Source organism: Notechis scutatus, chromosome 4, assembly GCF_049901735.1.
Source record: "Notechis scutatus isolate UNSWTSFEM ecotype Mainland chromosome 4, rNotScu1.2, whole genome shotgun sequence".
NCBI classification, from domain to species: domain Eukaryota; kingdom Metazoa; phylum Chordata; class Lepidosauria; order Squamata; family Elapidae; genus Notechis; species Notechis scutatus.
In genome coordinates, this window is record NC_142012.1 from 39129626 (window position 1) to 39145385 (window position 15760).

Here is a 15760-nt window from a genome sequence, read left to right on the forward strand (position 1 = left end):
AGGCTTTCCTCTCTCTCTCCCTCTTGGCCTATGCCAAGGCCTATTTGTATCTTTTGTTGTACATAATTTGTAGTTATGTTGTTCTTTTAAGGTAAAACTAATAAAGTATTTTTCCAAAAAAAAATAAAAATTAACGTATCAGCTTCTGGTCTGTAAAAACTGAATTGGATCACCTCCAGGTGAGGAGGGTGGCATATAAATTGAATAAATCAATAAATAGATCCAGAATATCCAGATATGCTCATATCTGATAGAATATTATTACAATAATGTTACAATAGCTATATAATATCGCCTAGAGAGAAGAAAGTATATGATTTAGTATATAAATAGTGCACAAATTGCTACACATCTAAAATAGCTTTACCAAACTTCGTTCAATCATCTGCTGCATAATTATTTTCATCACCTTTCATAAAATTAACCACCATTCATTGTGTTCTCCATTACTATATAAATTTCTGATATTCTGTACTGTAAACATAATAATTTCAAGTTGCTACATTATTTTATGAAGCCACATATAATTTAGAGATTGATTCTTGCCTTACACTGTATAACTTTATTTGGGCTAGTTATATGTATTTCTACCAAGATCATGTAGTTCTAGAACAAACTGGATAAATTTCACATTTTATGTAAGATTGTAAAAATTTGAAAGCTATAGAAACCTAAAATAAATGTTTTCCTTCTCTGCTTGTGTGATATGCCAGTCCCATTTTAAAAAGTAAGCTAATTATAGTTGACTGAACTCTCCAATATGCCACTTACATTTTCCCCCCTATGCTATAATCCTTTAACGATCAGAGGTGTTCAATGGTGCTAAAGATAACAGTGCATTGGCTCAAGCTCATACAGAAACAGCACAGATCAGATGTTGTAATGGTATGTGGGAATGACCTTGGGACAGTGAGGGGGAAGTGATGCTGAATGATCAGGTAAGGGCATAGCCTGCAGCTGCATAATGCGCAGAGAAAGAGACTCAGAAAGGAATATCCTTAGCTTCTTTGGTAGTGAAAGAGAAAGCTGTCAGACTTGCATGATTCTATTAATGTAGCTTTACAATAAAGTAAAATTAGCTGATCTAGTCATGTTTCCTATCTGTTGTACTTGGGAAGGCTGGTAGATATAGCCCGCTGATTTAAGACAGGGGTGGGCAATTAATTTCTGTCGGGGCCACATGGAAAATCAGATCTGCGTTCGAGGGCCTGAACCAATTTTATAAAAGGCCATTTGACAGACGGGCTGGGTCAGCACAAGATACACGATACATATAAAAACTGCATTTGTTAACAGTCCCCTTTAAAAGCGAGGGGAGGAAAGAGTTTTGTTTTTTTAAGCGGAGACGCTCTGCCGTACTCCGGGTAGGAAAATAACTATTTTTTCTCCGAGACATGGGGGGGGGGGGGGGGGGGGGGGGGGGGGGGGGGGGGGGGGGGGGGGGGGGGGGGGGGGGGGGGGGGGGGGGGGGGGGGGGGGGGGGGGGGGGGGGGCCTATCTGTTGTACTTGGGAAGGCTGGTAGATATAGCCCGTTGATTTAAGATGATATTGCTATATAATTTTCCTGCCCTCTGGAATATCATTCCCTCTATCTCCCAAGGTCCATTTACCCTGACCCATTTGTCCTTTAGGAAGGTTTTAAAAAATGTCTTTTCAAACAGGTAAGCTCTTTTGACTGATGATGGGTGGTTGGAAATGTCTTGTTTGCATATTTCCAGTGGTGCAATTCAACCGGTGTAACAACCTGTTTTCTCCATCCAGACCCTTGAAGCCTGCAGGCACTCTGTCAGCATCACAACAACATCACCTGTCTGGCTAGTGGTGGAGATGTCTAGCAAGGCATCATCAGCCTACTGTTGTTACTATGCTATCAGATAACCTCACCCAGAAATTGCATGTGGATGTTAAAGAAGAAAGGTAAGTCCCAAGCTGTGGAGCACTCCACGTTGAAGGCGTAATGTGGAGGGCTTGACCGCTCTTCTTGAAACTAGATTTCTTCAAAATCTCAACCTATTCACCTTATTTTTTTATCTTTCCAATTTAATAGAATGAAAGAAATTTTGTTCAGTGTCTCAGAATTCTTTCCATCCATTAGCAGGATAACACTCCACAGAAAACAGAAGAGAATGGGGCCAAGTTCAGTCTAACAGAAGAAACTGGCACTCTGAGTTAAAAATGGGATGGATCCAACTGAATTGTGCTGGAGGAAAATATCCAGAAAATTTTCCCCTTGTATGTGGGAACAGAATGCTGGACCCTGCTTTACTCTTATACCTTTCCCTCCAAAACAAAGAATTGGAAAGAATTTTAGAAGCCATGCATCCCCTTCCTATCTTTTTACCTCCTCCAGCATGCATTAATTCAAAAAAGAAAGGGATATCCATTAGGCACAGAGAACTTTTACCTATAGACTTAACAGTATAAACGTTAATCATTAAACAATCTCTTGTGAAATGCCTCTAAGAATCTTTTTCTAAAAAAAACAAACCTTGGGAATAGAGCCACATTTAAATAAAACAAGATTTGTTCAGCCAGGTATTTTCTACCAAAGTGCTCATGAATCCAAAGAACCCTAATTAAATGTTTGTTCACCAAGAGCTGAACTCTAAATTTGTTGCACTAATCTTCAAAAGCTGCAGAAAGAATTATTATTCCAGTTCAGAATGAGCTCAGTGGTTCAGACAGACAACCAGCCTAGAAAAGGAGCTTAAAACTGATAACTCTCTTTTGCAAGTTTTTATTAATTATGGTGTAGTGAAGATATGCTAAGACTGAAAGGGTAGTCAGTGTAAACCAGCTATGGCAGATATTTATTTAATAGTGTTATTGGCTAACATTAAATATTTCAAATCTGACAACCTTAAATATGGTGATCTGATCCATTTTCTACCTGTCCGGATATATTCTCCATACCATACCTTCTCCATACCATACCTCCATACTCCATATCTTCTGATCTTCTGAATATTCAAGCCCTCTTTTTCTTGAATTACAGAGAAATGTGTTCATTATAAATTATTTGGTGACTAACTTTTAAAATATATTACAGGTTTCTTTTAAAGAAAACACTAAAGGGGGCTTAAAGTAATCTATCAACAACAATTGCTCTAAACATTGTTGCTTTGATCACAACAGCAAATAGTTCCTGGTTGGTGCAACAAAAATGACACATTAAATATTTAACCAATTTCTAATTTTATTCTGACTTTTAAAAAGTTGCCAACTTGTTCCACTTGCTAACAAGTCTTAGTTGCATATTAACATTCTCTACAAAAGCTTTGGGTTTTTTTTTTGGCACAGCAGGAAAAACCATAAATGAATTGGATTGCTGTGAAAGGAAATACTTTTCTAGATGGCAGACATCTGTCTATCTGGAGGCCAGGGCAATACTGACCTCAGTTCTTCCTCTGAAAAGTTATAGCCTAAATGAGCCAACAGTTTCCACATCTGCTGCTTACGGGATGATCTTCATCACACAGTTTGCAGAATTAGTCAGAATGGAAAAACAAGTTTGGTGAGAAACGAACATGAGGACAATAATCACTTCTTCTTCTTCTTCTTCTTCTTCTTCTTCTTCTTCTTCTTCTTCTTCTTCTTCTTCTTCTTCTTCTTCTTCTTCTTCTTCTTCTTCTTCTTCTTCTTCTTCTTCTTCTTCTTCTTCTTCTTCTTCTTCTTCTTCTTCTTCTTCTTCTTCTTCTTCTTCTTCTCCTCTCCTCCTCCTCCTCCTCCTCCTCCTCCTCCTCCTCCTCCTCCTCCTCCTCCTCCTCCTCCTCCTCCTCCTCCTCCTCCTCCTCCCCCCTCCTGGCCACAGCCTTGCCTTAGTAAAACATAAACATTCAGGGTTAAAAATAAACACATAAGTGTAGTTTGATTTTAAGCTTAGATTGAATCCCCATCCCCACCTCAATATTTCATGAAACTGATTGATTTAATGAATTTATTCATTGGTATTCACTTAATACCAGACATTATCTTAGTAAATGCAACAGTACCAAACTGATATTATAGACTTTGCATCAAGAAGATGAAGAGTTTCCTTTCAACATTGTGGGTTCTAGTAGTGTTGAATTCTTTTTTGAGGAGCCATATATCCATTATAAGATGTATAATGAGCCATTAATTTGAATTAATAAATACAATAAATATAACATTCAAAACCATTCTGAAAAATAAAGAAAATTTTAGGACTCAGAGTCTTGCTTTGCATCATGTTTCCTTATTAAATTTTAAATAAAATTAATATTTGAAAGTAAAGAGAGAAAGAGAGTTTGTCAGGCATAAATACTGTATACATGTAGTAAATCTAGTGCCTAGCAGTTGTGGGGTTTGCTGACTAGCAGATGTGATTATTAAAATGAATCTTAGAATTCTGGGTAGATTTAGGAGGTCTAGTTCCTAACTTTGTTACAAAAGATGAATATAGACACTTGCTTAGTGCAGATTATTATATTTCACACTCAATTCTCCCTTAATAAAATGCAGGTTACAGACATGGATCTTTCATCAGCCATAGTGCTGTGATAAGCCTTATGTAACACAGAGAATGCATAAGACGCCATCCATAGCTTCTTCGTTTATGTAATTCCATTTGTAAAAACTCCAGGGAAACAGGTTTCTCTACTCTCCCAAGCACTATATTCTATTGCATAGTTACTTTTGTAGTTAAGATTTCCCATCTCAGTCTGAAGCAATGAAATTACTAGTCAGTTTTTCTGCTTTGTATCAGCAAAGTCTTGAAATGTTTGGTATTTGGTTACTGTTGTCATATTTGTTGTAGCTCAGTCACTATGTAGTGTCTGATTCTTCACAACCAGTGGTGGTATTCTACCGGTTCAGTCCGGTTCTGCAGAGCCGGTAGCAATGATGAGCAGCAGAGACCGAATGAGTTATCTCCGCCACTCTGCTGTTGGGCCTACCCACCTGCCCGGGTTCCCATACTCACTTTTATCCTCTAAATTTGAACTGCAGCTGCTTTGCACGGCATAGAAGAGTGCCGTGCTGCAGCTGCTGAAGCAACTGGGATCATGCAGGCTTGCAGGAGGTGAGTTAGAATGCCTCTGCCACCTGCGCAAACGGCTCTGCACCTGTGCAAAGTGCACGTTTGGCATGCACATGCATGCAAAGTGTGTGCATGCATGCAAAGCGTGCCCACCAAGCCACGCCCACCGAACTGGTGGTAAAACTATTTGAATCCCACCACTGTTCACAACCCTATAATCATAGCATGCCAAGGCCTCTGCCTTCCATTGTCTCCCAGACTTTGCTGTTGTCATATATTCATTTGTAATTAGGATATATTTTTGCCTTTTTCTAATCTTACCCAAACGTTCTTGTCTACCTTATGTCTGCAAAATGCAAGAAATTCTACTACTGCTCTCAAATTTCTTTTTTTCCCCTGCATATACATTAATAGTAAACGTAGGTTGATTAAGTTTGCAACAGGCTTGCATTCCATTCATTTCCTTTAAAACAAACCAAAAAAGGCAAGCTCAGTAGGGCAGGAAGCCTGGCAGGTGCCAAAGGAAACACCTGTAAGGCAATCAGTTTCCATGAATGGCCTTTTGACTAGCCTTGTTTGAAAAGAGATGACCCTGTGCTGCAATAATTGGTGCAAGACACTATTCCATGGATCTATTGGTTAAGGTACCAGGCTAGAAACTAGGAGACCCGTGAGTTCTAATCCTGCCTTGGCCATGAAAGTTGGCTGACTGACCTTAGGCCAGTTACTTTCCCTCAGCCCAATTTACCTTAAAGGGTTGTTGTTGTGGGGACAATGTTAGAATCATGATTATATTTTAACAGTTGTGACATGAGAAGAAATTTTCATTTATTTGCTTTTTTACTGATCAACATATATACATATAAATATTAACTTCACAGTGATAATATTGCTCAGTAATAATATATGCAAGAGTATTCAATGTTAATAATGAATCACCATGCCCTTTAAGTACAGTTGTGCACTTAAAACAAACCTGCTGTAATTGTAATAATTTGATATCACATATTGCTGTTATTACTTAATTATCCCATATATATTAGCTTTTTTTTGTTATATATGAATTTAAATTGCTTTTATTTTCAGTTGAGTTTTTATGAACCATTTTAGGCCAGTATTGAGTTAAGCATATGTGGATGTTATGAATATATTAGCTAATATATACTAAAAATTAAGTTGCCAAAGTCTGGAAGTTTTTGCTTCCAGAACTTTAATAAGTAGTGAGGAGAAAGAAAATCTGGTGTCTGGCTTGTGAAAAGAAAAACCACATACTGTTGAAATCCAGCACTGTAAGAAATTTGTCATCTTAAAAGGCCTCTTTTATTTTGCCTTTAATATTGCAAATCTGTTCCAAACAAAAATAAAAAATGCAGTTTTTGAAGGAATCAAATACCTGCTTAATATGCAACAGCTTTTGATATTCCATCTTTTTGTAGTATTTTTTTAAATGGTTTCCGTTTTATGTTAGTTTTTCTAAACTCTCATTCCCCAAGGAAGTAGAAGTTCAAAGGAAAGTTTCTCAGAGTCAGCATGTTCTGCCAAGTATTCATGCTTCTCTTTAGAAAGAACTTGGCAAAGTCTCTGCCTTTCAGTGGAGGTAAAATGTCACAGGAAGAGATCCTGTTTGAAATGTGCTTTTAAGGGCACTATTAACTGCAGGTTGTTTTCTGATCCTTGGAGTGGCTGGTTTAAAGAACATAGGATGGGCCATTTTTGTGAAGAATGCTACTGGTATGAAAAATAAACCAACTTTTTTTTTCTTGCATTTATATTTTCTATAGAAATGTTTACATAATTATTGTTTTACCCATTCAGGGACATATTCAAAGAAAACATGGAAGGGTGGACCAAGCCGTATCAGCTGGCTGTGGTTGTTATTTATCTTAATGAGTTCTTATATTGCTCATTATGTTGTAGCGTGCATGGGTTTAAATGTTACATGATAAAAATTCATGAGCAAAGCACTACAGGTTCTTTTAAGAACTTTTAAAAACAATATGAACATATTTTTATTGTGACCTAAAAATACTCTCTGAAATCTATTTTTCTTTATGTTTCTTTAGATGTTGAATGAGAGTTACTACAATGAGTTTTAGATTGTTGCTAGTGATTTGACGTTATCTGTATTTTATAGAAATGTTTTATTCTGAATGTAAGTCAGTTATGATATACATTATGTTAAGCCACAAGCTTTAAACTGTGGCTATTTAATAAACCACAGTAGCTGGGCTCACATGAATGTAATGAGTGGGTAGATTCATCCATCTTGCTGACCCAAAACTAAAAAATATTTAGCTTGATGGAATCACCTAGCCATTAAAACAATAACCTATATAGCCTAGAAGAAGCTATACCTTCTATAGTGTATGTAGCACAGCTCTATCCTATTCCCATCATCAAATTTACTTAAGAAGAAGATATAAATCTATCTGCTTAGCAGATAGATTCGGAGTAGGAAGTCTCCAGCTTGCATTCTGTAGTGTTTATTCTATAAGAGAATAAATTAACAAACTATTATGCAATTTATTTTCCAGATTTATGTCCCATAATTTCTGAATTGGCCACAAATGGATTTTTAGAAGTTTAAAAACTACCCTGAAATAAACATAGCATTTGAATGGCCATCACCCCAGAGAACAACAACATTATTCCACAGATGAGGTACTAATTTTTGAGAGAAAGAGGATGGAAGAAGTGCAATTCTTAAATAGTCAGGGTGAGATATTGATTATATTCCTGGTAATCCAGCAGATGCAGATCCTAATGATAGATATAAATTATTTCTTATGTTACAATCTTTTGTTTAATATTTAAAAATTCTCCCAAGGATTTTATTTATGATCTGCAACTCAGTTTCATATTTTGCTGGGCTGCCAAAGCATGGGGTGCGGTTTCTGGTGAATGTGGGATGTGTTATTGAGTTCAGAAAATCAAGGGTGTGTCATGTTTTTAAAAAAACAAAATAAGATATTTTGGCCTTAGAGAAAACCATTTGGACAGTTGCTTTTCATAACTAGATGTTTTTTCACTGCATCCCGAATTACTTTTTTATCTATCATACTGCATTATTGACATGTTTAGCATTTGGGCTACATGTGCTGACTTCTTATACTTCAATGCCCAGGAATCCCCATATTAAACCTTTACTTATCTTTATTTAAAAATAATGTAAGTAGTAATACTACTAGGGTTAGGATAAAATGGGAAAACTACTACATCTATTGCTATGAATTTCTTGGAGGAAGACTTGGATGTACAGTATATGGAATATTTTCCTTGAGAATGCAGTGAAATAGTTCAATAATTTTTCAGTTTTTTTCATAAACTACTTCTATGTGCCATGTGTTTGTTATTATTCACATATATAAATGACTAAATACTAATAATTACTCAATAAGTGAGTTCACTATCGATGAAGCAGCATGGGGTGGTTTTACTGTATTCATCCCAACTTGGAACAAGCCCTTATCAGAGATATCTTTGCTTGTAGAACCGAATGAGAAAGCACTGGTCTGTGACCTCAGTGAATTGCATAATGCTCTTTACTGCTTTGGCAAAACTATTTGGACAAAGTTACATTGGAAGCGATGAGCTGGCTGAAACACAATCTTATTTTTAAAAGCACATACAGGATATTGTTAATTATATATATATATATATATATATATATATATATATATATATATATATATATATATATATATATATATATATATATATATATTAAGTTGACAAAGAAGGGCCTGATGTTATACATGTCAATTTCCCCACTGTGTGAAGGGTGTACACATTGTACCACCAAGAAGTCAACAAGAAATGACCTCTCCTTTTGAATTGTTCCATTGTTTCTAGGTATGAATGTTTTTTAGAAATACATGTTCATTCATCATGCTGATCTTTCTCTTTCCTCTATCTGTGGTGAACAATTTACAATACTTTCCAAGTGGGATTTAAAATAAATAAATATTATGGTGGAGACAGGAAAGGGAAAGTTGAAGAACAAGAATAGAATGGACCGACAAGGTTTATGTGGGATATGAAACTACGTTGAATTTCAGTGCTCTCACCAGAAGCAACTTACCAAAATACTGTATGTATCCACTTCTCAGTAGCTTTGTGTAATGTCTTGAGATGAAATTTGACTGGAAGTGTGTGTGTGTGTGTGTGTGTGTGTGTGTACACAAATACATAAACACACATATTTAGCAACAATGTAGAGCCAATTCATATCTCACTAAAAAGTTGACATTCTATCCATCTCTACTAATCTTTGGGGAGAGTGTAATGAATACAAACCAAACTAAGAAGTAGGCAACAAATAAAGCTGCACTTTAGCTTCACAAACAAATACCTAAGAAATCATCTTTTGAAATGCATCTTTGTGTATTGGTGTCTCTCCTCCAGTTCATGTTAGAAATATCTTTGGACATAAAATGCAATAAGCAACATCGATTGGCTCTTTTTTGGCTTTGAAATGGATAGATATTAAAATATTTAACTGTCATTATCAAGCCGGAAGTATATGATCCCCCAATTATTCAATTTTAATATTATAAACAGTGTTCCATACATACATTTTCATGCAATATCCAGTCACTCAAATCACATAGCTGAATTATTCTATGTCTTATAACAATAGGACATTCTATTTTGTCAGATCTAAAAGAAAAGGAACATATGGTTAGTTTTATTGTTTACAACTATGTGTCATTTCCTAATTTCTTATGAAAAGAAAAGTGATGTAAGATTCTTAGGAATATCTGTTTCAGTAAACATTTTTTTTAATGTTTTAGTTTCAGTAAACATTTTTTAAAAAAGCTTTTACAATTTTGGGAGGCAATGGTGTTGACAACTGATAAAATTATTTCAGTAACACTCGGACTCTTCTGGATAACATGTCTGCCCTATACTGAAGAGGTCTATCCTATTAAGTGCTTAATTTGAAAGCTTCAAAGGAGAAATGAAATATTACATCTCTGCCAGTGCTTCCATCTTTGTGGAAAAATAGATTCAGTAGCTAACCTGTACTCCTGAATTACTTCTAAGTAGCTAAGCCTCATTTTTATAGGCTTTTGATGATGTGAAACTTAGCATGTTCCTGTACTTCATTTTATTAGTCTTTTTTCAGATTCTGTTTTATCCTCCCACAGAAAAGAAAAGGATAAACATGTTACATTAGTTAAGTATTTCACCATCTGAAGCATGTTCTTTTCAAATGATTAACAGAAAACAATGATTTCATTAGCTCATGCTTTCCCATTTACAACAGTCTGATCATGCCAGAAGTGTATTCCATTCTTAGGTCCTATCCCAAACAATTGCATAATTAAACTTGGCTTAAGATCTTGAAGTTTATGATAGTTACTTTTTTGTGCGGAATTATATAATATATATAAACTAACTTTTGCAGTTGTTGAAGCAAGATAGTATTGCCTGAATTGGTTGTGTCCTTAGGCTGCTCTTTGCCAGTGTGACCACTCAGCACAATGAAGGTGCCTAAGGATTTAAGAAAAGCATCTTCAGATGGGTCAAAGATAAACTGAGATTTGTGTGACATGTGAAAATCCTTGCTTCAAACGTCAAGAAACAATTTAGAGATGGAAGGCTAGAAGAACAGGAGATGAATGCATGATATAAACATTTGTAAGGCTTGAGAAATTTTGTAATCTATGAATACACAAAAGTGCAAAAACATAGGCCAAAGGCTTGTTTCTCCAACTCTAGGAAGATATAAGGGTCCTCAAGACAGATTTTGTTGGGCTGCGTAAAGGTTCCAAAGTGTACTTTTTGCCCTGCTGGCTTAAGAAGTTGATTTCTAATATCATAATTGTACCCATACATGTTCACTAAAACGACATTTTACACAAAAATCTCTCAAGAATCAGACATCTCATGACATTTGATGTCAATGATGATGTCCCTTCCAACTCTGTTAATCTGTAATCTGAAATTTACATATCATGAAGTGGTTGCTGACTCAGTGACAACATAGATTTTCTCCATGATGACCCCATCACGTCTGTAGCTGAATCTATCCATCTTACTACTTGTCTTTTTTCTTTCATATTTACTAGCCTCAAAACCTTCTAAGCTAAGTTTTCACATAATGTGTCCAAAGTGAATAATTTAAGCCATTTTTTTCTGAGCACTTTTCAAAGCTAAATGCGATCAACACAATCAAAGGCCTTTCTATCAATCGAGCACATAATGATTCTCTCTCCCTCTCTCTCCCTCTCTCTCTCTCTCTCTCTCTGTGAGTGTGTGTGTGTAGTTCAAACCTGACAGGACCCAGATCGTTTGTGTCAATATGTTGACATTGGTAAACTGCTCAGAGTGCTGTAAAGAACTATGGAGCAGTATATAAGTCTGAGTGCTATTGCTATTGCTATATATACGTATACACTTATAGACACACTTTCTCAATTTTCTAGCAAGCGAATAGCTCAAGATATTTGGCAACTATCATCACTAATATACAGTAGAAATAGTGCAATTAAAAATGATCAGAGTTTTCAATTTAAAACTTGATTGAACATTTCAACAGCTAAAAGCCAACCATGTTGTAAAATCCCATCATGGAGTTTAGGAAGAGGAAGTACATTTCAAAGCTCAGGAGCAGCTCCTGAAAGGGTCAGATTCTAAGTCAACACCAGATAAGTCATGGTTCTTTCATGTTAATTCTAACAAAAGGTGGACAACATGTTCATATCAAAATTATACAGAAGCAAGGCATGGTGTGTTACAGACTTCAGATTGGTGCTATTATTCAGACGAACCTCCATCTGCTTCTTTATACTGTTTTTAATATGTTTTTTTAATCATTTTACATCTTGTCTTTTACCACAATATGTCAAAACAAAAGAAACCTGCAACTGAAAAGTAAACAATGTAATTGATAATTGAAAGACTATCTTATATGACTAAAATGTGTTGGTATATGACAATGATATCTGGCAGCAATGAAAAAATAAAGAAAATATTTCTTAGAGGGAGGTACTTTGCTATCACTACAGAGATCTTTTAGCCAACAGGACCGTGTTTTGAAAGCTGTGTTTTGGGCAAGAAAGCTATCTGTAAAGGCGCATGCATAAGCACACCAATATGCCTGCCGTCCCTGTTCTACTGTTCCCATTTATCCATTCATTCGTACTGATTTATTATGTATATATTTATACCTGTTTATATGTTGTGTTCATACTTATACTTGTTTTCTCATACATGCTTGACAAACAAAATAAATAAATAAATAAATATCCATCCTCCAGTTCTTTAAAAAAAAGTTTGGAAGATATAGGTAAAGAGTTCAGAAATAGGGCATTTGCATTCAATTCTGTTTAATTAAATAGTTGGATTTTTTTTAAAAAAGGATTTAACTCAAAATGCTTAAGACTCATAAGTTTTATTGCTCTGTAAATTAAAAACAACAACAACATAGTATCATTAGAATAAGCCTCTTCAGCAAAGTCTGCAAGGAAGTTATTATAATAGTTGTTGACTGCGTGTCCCAAGGAATTCAAGAGACAGAGGCAACCAAGGTGATCACAACAGCAAGGGATTGCTTGCAGAAAAGAAACTGTTCTTCAGGTAATAAAATTAAACCAGAATAAAAAAAATTAAAAAATGATATTACTACAATTGTAAGTCTCCAGCTACTATGTCATCTGATCACAATCTCCTCTCACTTGGAAAAGGGAACCACTTTTACTATTCAGGAAAGGGAGATGCAAGTAAGAAATTTTATGCCTCATATTTAAATAATGTCACTTGCCATTATTGGCCAAAATGGTGAAAATGTATCTTGACTGGAATGGAGAAGAAGTCAGGGAAGGTGACTTCTCTTGGACCAGCTCTGCTTTGTCCCTCAGCTAGGAACAGAGTAATTCCTTGGCAATGCCTAGTTGTTTTTGACATAAATGTTAACCAGATTGTATCGTCACTGATAGGTATATTTTGTCCTTGTGGAAGCCTTTCTGTTGAAACATGTTGGGCAGGATTTTTCTCCCTAGCAATTCATCTTTCATTCACTAATGTGGGATTTTGCCTCTGCTTTAGTTATCTTTGCTAAATTACTAAAGATATAAATGTATAAGATATATTTAATAAATTTTCCTTGCTCCAAGTTACTGGCGTCAAGGGTCAAGCACAACTTTTTAACCACAGCCCCATTATCTGAATTAAAAAAGCATTGATTCCTTTGAAAAATAGCATGGCAGAAAAGCTGAAATAACCTTAGCTAAAAACTAGTACAGGGCAGAAAGGCTCTAAGAATTTGTTATCTTAGCTATAAGTGCAGCCCAGCAATGAAAGGCTATTTGCTTACTACAGAACACAAGCTTGTCACATAACAACTCCTTTTGCTTACATATGGGAAGAAAATAATTTGGTCCTGTGAGCCAAGCCAGTCCTTTTAAAATTACCAAGAGGCTTACTTGATAAATAAGAGATGGGTTTTCAAAACTGAAAAACAAATAAAATAAAAGTGAGGAAAACTCATAATAGGCACAGGAAGAACTGCATAGAGCGCATATTGGGCTTGTTATTAAAACAGAAGCATGTTTGCACAGTTTTAGCTTAAAATACTTAATTTAACAATAAATAAAGTCTATTGGTCACCCATTATAACAGGGTTTACCACCTACTTTATTAGAGTTGTACAACTGTAATTAGAAATTAAAAGAAAACTATTATTGCCATTTTTTCTCACTGTTCTTAATAAGGACAGCACTATGTATTTTATGCAGCTCCTGAGGTGCAGAGAAAGATGCTGTCCTATCACATCTGCCTGGGACTTGGGATATGGTACCTTATTCTTGTTTCTGGTTACAGAATGTCTTGAATAAGAAACAGAAGTATGCATATTAAGTGTATTAAGTAAGTGCATATATATGTATAATGGTGACACTATTCTCTTTTGGGTAAGCAACATTATATAAACTCAGAAAAGGAATAAGAAATGTAAATCAAAGGCATGAAATAAAGGGAAAAAAGGAAATAGAGCTGTAATAAATGTAATTTACACCATCATTTTTTCACCTCCCTATCACCATCTCTATAAATCATCTGTTTATAGAGATGGAGTTTCTATCATGATTTTGAAACATTATTTTGAAACATTATCTACAGTGCTCATTCATCATATGATATAATATTTGCTGTTAATTTCTGATTAACAACATGAATCAACTTGCATACTTCTCTACACATTATATTCTTATCCCTAAGTACCATCACAATGACACTCCATATGTAGTTTTGTATACATAAGTAAGGGGATGTCATGCTTTTGTATTTTATTCCCAGCAAGTTACACAACATCTTTTTTCTTTCTATTAGTATTACAGTTGTATTTACACTTTTCCTTAATTAGTTATTTCATGCTCTTTATTGTTTAATCTCTTTACATTCCAAGTTTCAGTTCTTGTACACCTGCCAAATTCCTCACCCAGAGTACCACAGATAATTGTATCTGCCTTTCATAATGGTTGGTTAATTTTAGGGAGACAAAGATTGTTGACTTCATTACCAACCATAGTCATACCTGAATTACATGCAGCATTTTGTGATAACAAAAGAAGAGCATTCATCAGTTTATATTTACAATGTTACCGTAAGTTTGTATCTTTGGGTATAATTAATATTAATGTTATTAAGTTAAATTAATAGAATATGTTTTATTAAATCCTAGCATGATTATTATAAACAATAATAATCAGGACCTACTAAAACTCAGAATTCAACCGTCACAAAAATTGCATATCTACAGCATTGTTCATTTGATATGTGAGGAGTCCCTAATTCTCTAAATCATTCTCATGATGAACCATAAATGCTACACAGTCATCTGCTGGTGGAAGTTTTTACATGGTATGAAAACTTCCACTTCACCTGGAATTCTGATGCTATGCCATCTATCATTCCACTGATTTGGAAGGGTGATTCATTCACTTTGCAGAATGCTCTTCAAAATAGTTGCATGGTCTCAATATAATTAAAACTAGAATATTTGAAAAATACATGGAAACTATTGCATTATATACAATTGAGCTTTTAGGGGCCATCTTACATAGGCATAGGAAAACAAGGATGCCCATTTTAATTAGTTCCTTGGTGAATAGATGCTTATTCCCAAGTAGATGCAGATAAGATTACAACCTTAATAAAATATGGAGTTTGTAAGATTCAGATAGTTTGCTTGTAACTTTTTAGTTCTGGAACACTTTGTAACTCAGATTGTACTCAGGACTGAAACTTAAATAATTATGTAAGAAGTAAAATAGTACATGCTTTAGGCAAGGAGTGGCCTAAGATGTGGGAGTGGAAAAAGAATGCACAGCACACCCTCTGTAATGACTCTTTCTTAAAAGCAAAACAGTCTAGCACAGGGGTGGGCAATTAATTTCTGTCGGGGGCCACATGGAAAATCAGATCTGCGTTCGAGGGCCGAACCAATTTTATAAAAGGCCATTTGACAGACGGGCTGGGTCAGCACAAGATACGATACATATAAAAAACTGCATTTGTTAACAGTCCCCCTTTTAAAAGCGAGGGGAGGAAAGAGTTTTGTTTTTTAAGCGGGAGAGACGCCTGCCGTACTCCGGGTAGGAAAAATAACTATTTTTTTCTCCGAGACACCCTCCAAAACTCAAGTTTGGCGTCATAGTTAAATTCGCACAACATGGATAGATAGATAGATAGATAGATAGATAGATAGATAGATAGATAGATAGACAGATTCTTCTGCTACGAATAAACGACTCTGT

General features: G+C 35.3%; 1 long non-coding RNA gene across 1 annotated transcript in view; it reads left to right on the forward strand.

Moving 5' to 3' along the window:
- Positions 1-15760, forward strand: part of LOC148130711 (uncharacterized) — a 104279-nt gene that overhangs the window by 36161 nt on the left and 52358 nt on the right. Inside the window, exon 3 of the long non-coding RNA XR_015749242.1 lies at positions 1763-1918. This is a non-coding gene — a long non-coding RNA (uncharacterized LOC148130711). The remainder of the gene's footprint in view (positions 1-1762; positions 1919-15760) is intronic.